Here is a 14,066-nt window from a genome sequence, read left to right as displayed (position 1 = left end):
GGAAAAACAAAACAAAACAAAACAAAAACCTTAGGTTTCATCCTGCTCTGGATCATTTGGTTTTAAAATATCTAGGGCCTCTCTTTCCTACTACATAAAAGCAAATGTCTTGACCGGAAGTATTCCAAGATAACTTCTGGATCCAAAGTTCCATGAATCTATTTACCTAACTCTGCTAAAATGTTGGGGCAGATGTCTCTGAAAAAAGCTTCTAAAAACATGTTGCCATCCAGGTTGGCTTTATGCTGTGCCAGCGATATTTGAAGAAGGCTAACCCCTTAGGGACACTGCGTGATCTCATCCTGTAGCAGCTCACCTATTGGCCATTGCCCTGCCTTGCAGCCAGGAGCAGGTGAGCCTGATAATGTCCGACATCAGCTGTCTTGTTTCCTTTGCTTTTTGCCCCAGACTTCTGTGCAGCTGCAGAATAAAAGGCTGAGCATGTGCCCCACTGGAAGTGTCGAGAATCCATGGCTTCAATAGACCTTTGACGAGTGGGAAGTTGGAACCATGATGAAATACTGCCCTCTAGACTGAGCTCCGGAAGACAATTCTGGGGTGGATTCTATATGGTTTCCCAGAGGGTCCCCAATAGCACTGAGCCCCCATTTCCACAGTCATATTCAGTTCAATAATATTTTTCTTCCTTTCCTGTTTTGCTTTCTCCAGTGCCCATCGCTAGTTGCTTCCTAAGAGGAATTTCCCAAAATAAAAGTGCCTATCCACAAATCCTTCTCCTGAGGCTGCTTTTTTGGAGAATTCAAGTTAAGGAAGATTTCTATTGGATCAATATATGTACATGAAGTTCACTTTACTCTTCATTCCCAGTGAAAATGCTTCAGCAATTTTGAGTACAATTTAAATTTTTCTAAAGCAATATTTTCTTCATTATTTTGCATTTCAGTTTTAGAAATGCTTTATCTTTATTCTGTTATAAAACTTTAATTAAGACTTCCAACTCTTAGATACCACCTCGGATATCTTCTAGCTTTTATACCGAACAGATGATAATCTGTAAATAAATATTTAAATGTACTAGAAATTCAGTTATTAAAGGACTATTATGAAGACATAATCCTTTTTCTGGTAAAAGCAAACTTACTTACTGGCTAGTATATGTATTTTCATATATTTTAACTTAGATTTTATTTGTGTTATTTCAGGTTTGTATGGATTTTAATCCCTATTGCTGGTGCACTTCACTTGGGCTTGGAAACTTTTTCCCCATTTTCGTAGTAATGATCCATAAATACATTAAAGTGAATAGTATGTACACATAGATATTTCTCTTTTTATTGGGAAAAAAGAAAGTATTTTTCTTGCTGTTCCTGCAACTCATTAATCACAATGCTGTATATGCTATTAATTATGCTTAAATGTAGTTTGCTTGTATAATTTGTGAACCTCCAATAACTCAAGACTTTCAAATTATTTGTCTTCCATGTTGACATTTTGATTACTAAAACATTCCTAAAGCTAGAAGAAAGACTAATAACATAGGATTAAAACTATGAATCACCTTTTGATTAAACACTCAGCAATCTTTGTTGCTAAATCTTCACTCAGAGACTAACTCTAAGTCTCATTTGAAGTTATAGATGTTAATTTCATATTGATCACCATAGCCTGGTAGATGCAATGCATATTCGCTCAGCTCATAGTTTTAATTTAAAGTGGATATTGGTGCTTTGTGATGAGAACAGTGATCTCTAATCATGCAGCTTCAATAAATAAAGCTGAGGGAACAGTGGGCAGCATTGGTGACAGTGGCCTTTGGTGACAATCTGTTCTAAATGTTGAATGTAACATATCTCTTGAGTTCACATGTTCACTCAACTCCATCTCTACTGAAGTAACCTAGACTTCAGTTTATATAGTCTTGATAGTGGTAATAATATATGTGTAAATATAAAGATGTTTGTTATGTAAAATAACTCACATCTCATCTAATTTGACTTGAAAAATTATCTTTTGATGTGTATGGAACAGTTATAGATATTTCCATTTAGGGTCAGATAAATTGTGTTACTGGTGACCAAATTACAATAACTAACAAATGGGGAATGCAGAAACCAGGTGCTCTGGTTCCTGGCCCAGTGATATTCTAGATTTCCACTGTTCTGTGCTTTATGTTCTCACTACTCATTGTCTCCTCAACTAGTGCCTTCCATACACAAACTCACTCTCTCTCACCCATTCTTCCCTCCTCCACCTTTTTCAATAAATAGTAAGATACACACTGGGAACTAGAACAGCTGAATCTTTTTACTTTTACTCCACCTGAATTTTGGATATGATCTCGCTGTGATGGTTAATTTTATGTGTCAGCTTGGTGAGGCTATAGGACCCAATTATTTAATCAAACATGGAGTGAGGTGTTGCCAGGTCATGGGGAACATCTATAATCAGTTGACTTTAAGTAAAGGAGACTACCATCCATAACAGGGTTGGGTCTCATCCCATCATCTGAAGGCCCCAAAAAACCAAACACTGCATGTTCTCACTCATAGGTGGGAGTTGAACAATGAGAACACATGGACACAGGAAGGGGGACATCACACACCAGGGCCTGTTGTGGGGTGGGGGGAGGGGGGAGGGACAGCATTAGGAGATATACCTAATGCTAAATGACAAGTTAATGGGTGCAGCACACCAACATGGCACATGTATACATATGTAACAAGCCTGCACGTTGTGCACATGTACCCTAAAACTTAAAGTATAATAATAATAAAAAAAAAGAGCAAAAACTGAAGTTTTCCAAAGAAGAAGACATTCTGCCACAAGACGGTAACAGCAACTCGTGCCTGAATTTCCAGCCTGTCAGCCTGCCCTATGGCTTTCAGACTTGCCGGCCTGCCAGCCTCTATAATCCTGTGAGCCAATTCCTTAAAATACAGCTCCTGATATAACATAGGGTATATATATCCTATTGGTTCTGTTTCCCTGGAGAACTCTGACTGATGCACTTGCCTTACGTTTTCTGAGAATATCAATATAATACAATTTGTATACCACTGACATTGTTATGTTCCTTAAAGGATCTCTGTACATCTGCTCTTGCCCCTTTCTGCTGTCCTTACTCCTTGCCAAAATTTCAATTTTCAATTGTAGTTTTGATTCTATAAATTCTCTTCATTTCTTGCATCCTGTCTTAGCAATATTTTGTGTCTTGAAAGTCTTTCCATTTTCTCTATTTTATCTCTAAATTAGTGAGCGTGATCTTAATGGATAGGACACACACAAAAAAACTGCCATCAACTGGCTCCCTTCAATCTTCCTATTAATAAACTAAGTAGCACTTTATACTCAAAATATCTTACATTAGTCACACACATACACACACACACACACAAATACACATAAATGCACATACACACTGAATTCTAAGGAATATAGCTTATTTTTTCAATTGTATAGTGCAACCTATTTATAGTTTCACAGCAGAAGGCTGAGGAGCAAGGAATCACCTACTGCAAACTCAGTCACAAATACTGATGTTCTTAATTAGGGTTTGAATACTTTGATACTTATGGCCTTTGCCTGCTAGTAATGAGGTAGTGAGGCATTTTGGTTGCCTACTGGAATTCTCCCGGATATTCTGCATGGAACTGAAATTAAACCTGGTCAAAATTAACTCCCAACTTTTTTTTCCAAACTCTTTTTCTCTTTTATTGTATTCCCCATTGGGTTATTGGTAATATCATCCATGTTTTCAGTGACTCTTGATTCTACATTTTTCTTCACTATATGTCTCCAGTGGGACCCCAAATTCTGCTAATTCCATTCCCTACTAAATGCACCATGATCTGTTCAGCTTCTATAACTTTTCACACTGATTCATTCATTTAATAAATGTTTATTGAATGTGTAATTTATGTCAGGCATGGTTGTAGGTGCCCACGATACCTTAGGGAATAAGGCAAGGGAGTGTACCTTTGTGGAGTTTATGTGTCAAAAGGGTAAGACAGACAATTAACAGGTAATATAATTAATAAATTATGTATGATAGAAGATTTTTTTTTCATTAAAGAAAACAGAACAGGGCAAACACCCTGTGAACTGGCTGACTCAATATGTATTTAGTAAACATTTTAAAAGTAACAGATTGACTGAAAGCATAGTGTGTTAACCTCTAGGTGTCTTGTGTTCAGTGTCCTAGAAGAAATGAGTTATACTTAAATAAGGACTTAAGTTCATTTATTTGCTTTGGGTAGGTGAAAGTTTTGTTTTGATTTGTTTGTCTTTGGTAGAATAGATGAGCAGTCTCAGAAGATGCTGAAAGAGTAAAATACCAACTGAGTTGTCTAAATAAGCATGATATTTTGCTTTATTCCTTCCTTCCTTCCTTCCTTCCTTCCTTCCTTCCTTCCTTCCTTCCTTCCCTCCCTCCCTCCCTCCCTCCCTCCCTCCCTCCCTCCCTCCTTCCTTCCTTCCCTCCTTCCTTCCCTCCTTCCCTCCTTCCCTCCTTCCCTCCTTCCTTCCTTCCTTCCTTCCTTCCTTCCTTCCTTCCTTCCGTCCGTCCGTCCTTTCTTCCCTCCAATTTATCAAGACTATATAATTCCTACTGTGATACAGGAACTATGCCTGGCACTGGAGATACAAGGCTTATGAATAAAGAGCCACTGAACTTTAGGCTTTCAGAGTCAGGTGGGGAAGCATACATGTTAAGTCAATGGAAGTCATTAGAGCTCAGTGAGTGAGAGCTAGGGCCCTGGAACTATACTCTCAGGCTGAATTCTAAGTTATTCTGTTTCTGTGGGCCTCATGCTACTTTTCTGCAAGAAAGAAATAATAATAGGACCTACATTCAATGGTTGTGTTAGGAATAAGTTACAATTTATCAACTGCGTATAAAATACCTGGCATACAATAATTAATAAATTTTGCAATATTTTTATTATAAATATAATAAAATGAGGAATGTTCAGAGAGAGAAAAACATGCTTGGAGAATATGGAAGCCTATATATGGTTGAACTAAAAGTTAAAGGGTGATTTTATATTATCTTTAAAGGAAGAAGTGAAATCAGATTTCCAGAGTTGAGATGGGGATCAGGTTATTTATGGACTCAAAGATACAGTGAGTTTGGGAAGAGCCCTTGGTGATGAATAGAAGCAAGACATGCTGAAGAGCAAGAACTATGTTTGAAATTTCAAGATAAAACATATTAGATAATAGAGACAAGGTGGAACTACCTGGGAAATATACATGGCAGGAAAACCAACTCTTTATAAAGCCATAGAAAGATAGTTGAGTTTGGGCCAGGTGTGGTGGCTCATGCCTGTAATCCCAGCGCTTTGGGAGGCTGAGGGAGGTGGATCACTTGAGGCCAGGAGTTCAGGATCAGCCTGGCCAACATGGCAAAACCCCATCTCTACTAAAGGTACAAAACATTAGCCAAGCATGGTGGCACACACCTGTAGTCTTAGCTACTCAGGAGGCTGAGGCAGGAGAATTGCTTGAACCTAGGAGGTGGAGGTTGCAGCGAGCCGAGATTGCGCCACTTAACTCCTGCCTAGGTGACAGAGCAAGACTCTCTCTAAAAAAAAAAAAAAAAAAGTCAAGTTTTTACTTTAGTGGTTAAGCTGAAACTTTATTATTAGTGGATTATTTATGGCAAATAGTTGTTGTTTGCATCTTAAATTGTAACTGTTAACTTCAAAGTGCTAGCGACTTGAGTGTTTGGGACTTGAGAAACTTGAAACTTTGTAATTTAAAAATTACACCATCTATAGCAGATTTTTATGTTTATTCTATGTCCTATGTTTCCCTAAATATAAAATGAACTTGAGTACTATGAAATCATTTATATTCTCATCATTTTAATCTTATTTCTAGTTAATATTTTAAACTACAGAATTTCATATGTTATGATTCTTGCTTGGCAGATTTTTTTTCAGGTTATACCTAAAGATGAGTTCATGAACACTTTTATGTGATGTATACATGTTAACACTAATTTCAATTAGATAGTATATTATATTGCTTCTCATTGTTAATGTGTAATGGAAAGATAATATTTTTTCCTAAAAATAAAAAGAATAGCAATTTACTTCCCGACATAAAGTAATCTTAATATATACTCATACACAAAGTCCATGAAGGTGTGTATTTATCTTCAAAGAAAAAAATGACTTAGAAAAAAGGGCAAACTTGGTAGGATTTTAAATCAATATTGCATGACATCTTTTTACCTACTGCCTGGAAGAAATAAAAACACATTAAACTTTTTATTAAAAGTACGTTAGAGTAACTGAGAACATTTTCAATTGCATAATAAAGATTTGTGTCAGACATAAACAATGACTTTCTGTGAGCTCTGCTCTGACATTGAACAAATTCAGAATGACATTTGCTATCCAACAAGGTTTTTCCTTCTGAAAACACAGCCCGCTAAGAATCTCCAGACTACTCCGCCTCCTTGGTTTCTGTATAAAGCACCAGGCAAACTTGAAAAAAATAAACTGACTGGCTAGGGCTTGGTAAGGAAGCCTGAACAATGGGGAGGCTTAAGCAGAATTTTCCGAGAAGCCTATAGCTGCCAAACCAGGCCTTCAGAACCTGCCCTTTTCTGGCCAGGATGGAGTAGCAGAGGAAGAGGATAATCCTAGAGCAAGCAGACCACATCCCCAAGCTCTACATAGTAGTGTATCAACATTCACTCATTCATTCCACTTATGCAACAAATCTTCGCATGCTAGGCATTGTTCTGGGTGCTAGAATACAATGGTGCCCTGCCCTCAGTCTAGCTCAGAAGACAGATAAAATAACTAATAAATATGTGACAAGTCAGGTAGCAATGTATCCTGTGGAAAAAGCTAAAATAGAGGGAGAAAAGGGAACATTGGGGTAGTTTAGACTTGACAGATAAAATACAGGACACCCAGTTAAATTTGAATTCCAAATAAATCCAAGTAATTTTTTTAGTGTAAGTATGTCCAAAGCATTATTTGGAGCATTCTTATATAAAAAATGGCATATTTGTTGTTCATCTGAAATTCAAATATAACTGGCCCCTACATCTGTCAATCTTATTTGGGTTAGAAGAGGGAGAAGGATTTTTATCTTTGTATTGAGTAGTCAATGAGGTCTTCTGATGATATGATCGAAAGAAGATACCTAAAATAAGTAAGGGAGTGAGCCATGCAAATATTTGGGGGAAGAATATTCAGTAGAGGGAAAAGCATGCAAGTGAAAAGACCCTGAAGCCTTGCAAGTTACAATTACATTTTAAGTTGTATTCACAGTTGTGTTCCCAAACAAAGCATGCATAAAGTCCGACTGTCAAACAGCTAGTGTGGAGTCTAGATGTGACTAGAGAGTTGATTATTAGACCCATCAAGTAACCCGAAAATCCCCTTCTGATTCTGCAGAGTGTCTGTTCTTTAGCGAGAGGAACCCACTGATGCTTGCAATGACCTCTGAGTGACTACTCAGAGAAACTACTCAATAGAGAAGTTCTCAATGGAGTCCAGGCAACAGGACTTTGCGAACTGTAAAAATACCACCTGTGTTGAGCCTGAAGACCTTTAGTGTCTGGATTTTATTTTATTTTTTTTAAAAAGTCTGATGCTGAGTTGCTTATCTGTTTCTTTCCAAATGCCCAGAACCTCACAAGTTAGTCGGCAAAATTAGATGGAAAATTTGGCCAGAATTCTAGAACATCCAATCCTGGTGCTTGCCAAAAATATCAAAAGAGTAGTCTTTCTTGTGGTACTTAGGATCTTCTGACTTCAGGTCCGGTGAAATACCAGGCACTTTCTTTTTCCTTTCTGGGTGGGAGAGTATGAAAGGGTATGAGAAAATGAAATACCTAAGGTAGGATCTGAGAAGAAAATATATCTCAGCATTTAAAATTTTTCATATTTTTAGATCCTTGATTGAAAGTAATGTAAGCTAATGAGTTTGAATGTTTTTCTTTTGAAGTAAAAAGAGCTGCATAGAAAAGAAAGTGGTGCCTATCTCTGTGCCAAGACCAAAGAGTAATTTTGTGTCCTGGCCATTCAAGTTGTGGGTTGCTTTTCCACAACTATGCCTCCACTGCTATTACTTAGTCTGCTCAGAGCTCTATGCTGACTGGTGCCCACATAATCTAATAATGAGCCAGATGCTCCTCCCATGTATGTACTCTTAGATGGTGACTTTGGAGGAGATTTAACTCTTTCATGATCCTAGGAGGCGATGGCATGGAAAAGACTGGACAGTTACCTAACATCCTGAAATTAATTCAGCTTGCAAACTACTCTACGTGCAAAAAGGAACTGAGTTAACAATAACAGAAAACCAAGAAAGAGTAGTGGCTTAGAAAGATTTCTTTTTTTAATGTTTTGGGGTACTGAAAATTATATTCAAATTATCAGGGATTTATTGGAGACCGTTAATTAAATAAAGACAACACAGTTTGTCAGAGATAAGATATCTCCATGTTGTGTGGAGTGATATGTATTCAGAGTTCAGTATCTAGTAGGAAATGTCACTTGGCTAGATGACGGCCCCAGGAACAAGGTTTTGCCTTTCGATTTTGAAGAATCTAAAAGGTATCTAAAATGATACATAACTAGACAATTCCTCTTTAACCAGACATCTGTGGACACCTCAAGAATAATAAGTATTCCAGAAATATAGAGAATAAATTATGCTTCAGGATTTTGCTCCAGATATGTCTTCTTAGGGTGTTAATGTTGGTTGAGCTGATTTAACCATCACTCTTTGTGGAATCCAACTCATAATTACAAAAGGGAGAGTAGAAAGCTTCACTGTGAAAGATGGCAGATCCTTAGTTTGACAATTTAGCTATTTGCTTGTTTAAAATAGATTTTTATAATTTTAACAAAATATATGGAAATATTAGTGAGTATCCCTAAAATATATAGAATAAAATAAAAATTTATTCCCATTAACTATAGGTGACATTACTGATGTTTTTTGTTTTTTCTTTTTAAAAAACTGTACCTGTATATTAATTAGCGCTTCATTTTCCTATAAAATTGCATAATCCTCTACATATAGTTTTGCTTTCTGCTCTTTTGCACTTCACGTTATACTTTGCATGGATATCATGCTATTAAATATTCTTAAAAACATGTTTTTCAGAGGTTGCACATTATTCTGTTATATGATAAGCCATAATTTATTAAATCATTTTATATTTCGGGTAGTAATGATGACTCCAAGTTTCTACTATTATACATGATTATTCAGCAAACAACAGTATACATAAACTTTTACATACATTTCTTAAAATTTATTTTAGAAGTTTTTTTTCCGATGTAATTCTCAGATCAAAATATATAGTCAATTTTAAGATTTGTGCTACATATTGACAAATTGCTGTCCAGGAACATTTATTCATTGCAAGATTTTATAGCAAGTATTCGTGTGTGTGCATTTTAAGCCTTTTTTCTAGTCTGTTTTCTTTGTTTTTTTCTTGATGAGACTTTGATGTTTTATAAGGTTTGTATTTGTCTTCCAGTGGTTAGCTTTAAAATTATACCTCACTGTAAGACCCTTAGTCCCCTGTTCTTTTAGATTACATAGTGTGTACATATTTATTATATACATTACTATGGATGCTCTGTTGTCCCTTGATGCCTAAAAAGTGATCCTAAAACTTAGTGTCGTAGAACAACAATATTTTGTTATATCTCACAATTTAGGGAGTAAGAATTCAGGTAGGGCTCAGCTGGGCAGTTCTGCTCCATATTTTGTTAACTGTTGTCACTTGTTTGTATTCAGCTGCTAGCTTGGCTGGTCCGAAGGTATCAAAATAGTTTAACTTGTATGTTGGTGGCCTGGTGGAGATGGGCCAAGAAGTTAAGCTCAGCTGGGACCCTCTTCCTTCCCATGTGGTCTCAGGGCCTTTCCAGGTGGTATCTTCAACAGGGTATTCAATCTTACCATATGGCAGCTCATGGCTCAAATAGGGGTATTACAAGGAGACTGGGTGAGCTCTGAGGGGCTTCTTATGACCTAGCCTCAGCCTCAGAAGTAGTTGAATTTACCTGCATTCGATTCAGTAAGCAAGCACTAGGGTCAACCCTGATTTAAGTGGAGAGGAATTATACTTGAAAGAGAAGGCTAGAAAATAATTTGTAGCTGTCTTTAATCTACACCTTCCATCTTCTGGCCATGAATTGTTTACTTTCTCTAGCATATAAAATACTTTCGTCTCCTCCTAAGGTCTGCAAAAGTTTCATTCTCTTATGGCATCAGCTGGCAGTCCAGAATTTTGTCAACTAAATGAGGTCCATGTACTCTCTGCTCTCTTGCTTCCCCCTGCCACAATATGCAGGGGTGGGATAGAGATAGAGTCATTACAACAAATAATCCAGTTGTATAAGGTTCACAGCAATTTCTGAAATCCAGCATGGTTTAGGGGCTTGTTGACTCCCTAAAAATGATTCTCCATGAGTCTTGGCTATACCCTCTGGGTTCCTGATTCTTCCCTTTGAGTTATCCTTTCTTTTCCAATAGAAATTGCCAATATTTACATCTACATATTAATAGCTTTCTCAACCAGCTCTGTAGCTGTAGAAGTTTTGAGGTTCAAAGCCCTCTTATTTTGTACAATTTCTGTCCATTTTAGTCTAACCCAATGTAATTACTTTAAAAAGTTTTTGATTTCTTTTTTCTTTTTTAATTTTTTTGAAACAGGGTGTTGCCATATTGCCCAGCCTGGTCTTGAACTTGTGGCCTCAAGCACTTCTCCCACCTCAGCTTCGTAAGTAGCCGGGATTACAGGCATGAGCTCCTGTTCCTGGCTCAGTTTTTGGTTTCTTAGTTATCAATTAATAATATACTCCATTAGAGAAAAGCCATGTCTACAAATCTCTTTGAGATTAACCCTTTATCTTAGGCTTCCTATGAAATTGCTGAGTGAAAACACCCTAAAAACTCTTAGAAACTTCACTGTTTACTGATGAACGTTTTCTTAGTATGAACCCCTTCTGTAGCCGATGCTTCCCTCAGAACCTAATCCACCACGTTAGTGCTTTTACATTCATTCCCATGCTCGGTAGTGTCTTCATGGCCACTATCACCAAAGAATACATAGTTCCTATATAGAAGGTGTACTTTTTTTTCTGGCACTTGCTAGGTTTTCCTACCACCAGCCATACCCCCCAACACGCCACCCCATTTTTCATAGTCTACTGCTGCTTCTGTTGCCTCTTTCCACAGGGATTTCTGAAAGGCTTTGTCAGCCTCAGCTGCTTTAATCGACACTTACACAATTTGAAATTTATCTTGCTATTTCCCTGGAAATGGAGTTCACGAATTTTGTTGTTGCTATTTTCCTTACCTCATAGAGTCCAAGAGAGGAGAGAAGAATAAGATCTAACCTGCTACCATCTTACTATCAGAATTAAAATGAAATTACTTTAATATTCTTATATATTTTTTAAAATGATCCCTCTTAGGGGTGTGTGTCAGAATGATAAGGGGTAAAAAAGAACATTTTGAAACAGCCGATTTGATATTTCCTTAATTTGTATGAACACAATTTATTGAGGCCACTTGGGTATCACAATTTTTATTAACAAGTAATATGTCAAATGAGACACCCCATCGTTCATTTCAGTAATGAGTTCAGATGGGGGTGAGAGTTAGAGATAAGATGAGAAAGTATATTGCATATATTAATGAGTAAAGTGGGAAGGAGGAAAAGGAGATTGGCTAAGAGGAGGAGAACAATGTCTAACAGCTAGTTTATAAGAAGTGACAAAATGAACTGAAGTCAAAGCGACTAAATGGAGAAGCCTGTCTGAATGGACTTCTCAATGAATATGACATTAATCTCGGAGGAAAAGTCCACAGTGTATTTACATTGAAAGAAGCATGCATGTATTATAGTATTATAAAATACAACATGAAAGTTAAATAAAGTTTTAAGTCGACATAAAAGATTCTATCTGGAATTCTCTTCCACCTGATCACATAGCTAGTTCTCATCATTCAATTCTCAGGTTAAATGTCACCTGTTGAGGAAAGACTGAATTCCCAACCCAAAGTACTCCCTGAGTCTCCACCTCATTAGCCCGTTTTATTCATAATAGCATATTTCACTCCATTTTCAGTTTATTTACTTTTCATTTTTATGATCCTTTGTTCCACTCATCCCAATCAATTATCAGCTCCATTACAATTATATCTTCCGGATCTTTTCAATGCTATTTTCTCTATATCTGGACAGACCCTGGTGCCTAGTAGGACCACAATAACATTTTGTTTGTGAATAATAGAGACGGCATGGAAATTTCAGCCTGTCAGCAGCATGCCACGGGGATTTCCACTTGCAGGGATCTAGTCCTTCTTTTCTGCTCTTAGGCATACTTAGATGCAGGTGGGACTTTGTTCCAACAAATTGTTTATTTATAATATATAAGAAGCTAAAGACTGTATCATTTTTCTGTTGCGTTGGATCATCTCATCAGCACTCATTAATTTTGAGTTTGTAAGGTATGTATTTTGTTTCCGGTGTGGTCTAGTCATAGAGATAGTTTTATCTCCTACTTTCCAAATGTTGTTTGTTTCTTATAAATGGTTTCACTGGCTGTTTAATTAGCCAGGGCCTTCCTAACTTTATTATGCAATGATGATGATGATGAGAATTCTTCCCTTGTTCCTGAATTTAATGAGAATATCTCTAGTAATTTCACAATAAGGTGAGGCTGATGAATGATTTAAGAGCTCTTCTATATCATGGTTAACGAGTAATGGGATTTCATTTTATCCAATCAGATGTTTTCATAATAGTGCTGGTATTTGGTGATTTCACATCTATGTAACTGAGATAAATGCATAATTTCCTTACTTTCTTGTTATCCTTATCAAATTTTGATACCATATATGTAATGTTTAAAATTAAAAAACTAGCCAGGCGGGTTGTTGAAGCCCGTAATCCCCGCGCTTCGAGGCTAAGGTGGGCAGATGGGTTGAGTCCAAGAGTTTGAGACCAACCTGGGCAACATGGCAAAACTCCATCTTTACAAAAAATATAAAAATTAGCTGGGCTTGGGGGTACATGCCTGCAGCCCCAGCTACTTGTGAGGCTAAGGTGAGACCATCGATTGAGCTCAGGAGGTTGAGGCTGCAGTGAGCCACGATTGCACCACTACATTCCAGCCTGGGCAACAAAGAACCACCCTGTCTCAAATAATGAATAAGTAAAAATTTAATTTAAAAACTACTGTTTATTATTTTTAGATCCTAGAATAAGTAATATAAGGCCAGCAATTTTGTTCTTTGAACATTTAAAAGCAAAAGCTCATTAGTTAAAATAAAATACCATTTTGGCCTAGAGCCATGTTTGGAGATAATTTTTTTGTAACATATCCAATTAATTCAATGTTTACTTGTATATATGGATTGTCTAATTAAACATGGTACAATTGATAAATGTATATTTTATCAGAAAATTGCCCAATTCATTCAAATTATCAAACTAATTAGAATTAGACATTTTAATCTTCCATGACCATCTTTATCATATGATTTTGTTAAAAATAGTGTAGTTGTTAGGAGCACAGGTTTTGGAGTAAGGGTGAGAGAATTCTTCTTTGAAATTCCATCATTGATACATAAGAAGCTTTGCTATAATAGCAAGTGAAACCCCCAACTTCAGTGACCATATTTATAAAAAAAAAAAAAAACCCAGAAATAAACACTTTAGAGTTTTGTTTTAAGGATTAACTGAAATAAGAGGCAAATCTTAAGTGTAGTGTCTGCTACATAAAAAGTACACAATACATCACAGGTATTTATCATTATAATTTCAATCATTGTTTCTCTCTGGGTTTTATTTGCAGGAAATTTTTCTCTTATACTTCCTGAATTTATTTAATATTTCTATTATCTTTTTCTTTTATAATAAATCATTTTCTGCTTTTATCTTCATTGTTATCTTTCTTCTATTTCCCTTAAGTGGGTTTTCTTTTTCTAACTTCTTGAATTAAACTCTTGGTTTATTTTCATTTTTTTCTTATTTAATTGCAAAAATATTACAAGGCTGTGATTTTGTCTCTTCATACCACCTTGGCTGCATCTCATAAAAGTTAAAATGTAAT

The 14,066-nt window shown here is 36.4% G+C and overlaps 1 long non-coding RNA gene across 1 annotated transcript in view; it reads left to right on the top strand.

Moving 5' to 3' along the window:
• Positions 1-14,066, top strand: part of LOC131382439 (uncharacterized) — a 174,054-nt gene that overhangs the window by 144,641 nt on the left and 15,347 nt on the right. The window contains exon 3 of the long non-coding RNA XR_009211936.1: positions 10,657-10,723. This is a non-coding gene — a long non-coding RNA (uncharacterized LOC131382439). The remainder of the gene's footprint in view (positions 1-10,656; positions 10,724-14,066) is intronic.

This window comes from Hylobates moloch, unplaced genomic scaffold (genome assembly GCF_009828535.3).
Source record: "Hylobates moloch isolate HMO894 unplaced genomic scaffold, HMol_V3 SCAFFOLD_24, whole genome shotgun sequence".
Taxonomy (NCBI): domain Eukaryota; kingdom Metazoa; phylum Chordata; class Mammalia; order Primates; family Hylobatidae; genus Hylobates; species Hylobates moloch.
The sequence above is the reverse complement of the archived record's forward strand: the minus strand, read 5'-3'. Positions and strand labels throughout refer to the sequence as shown.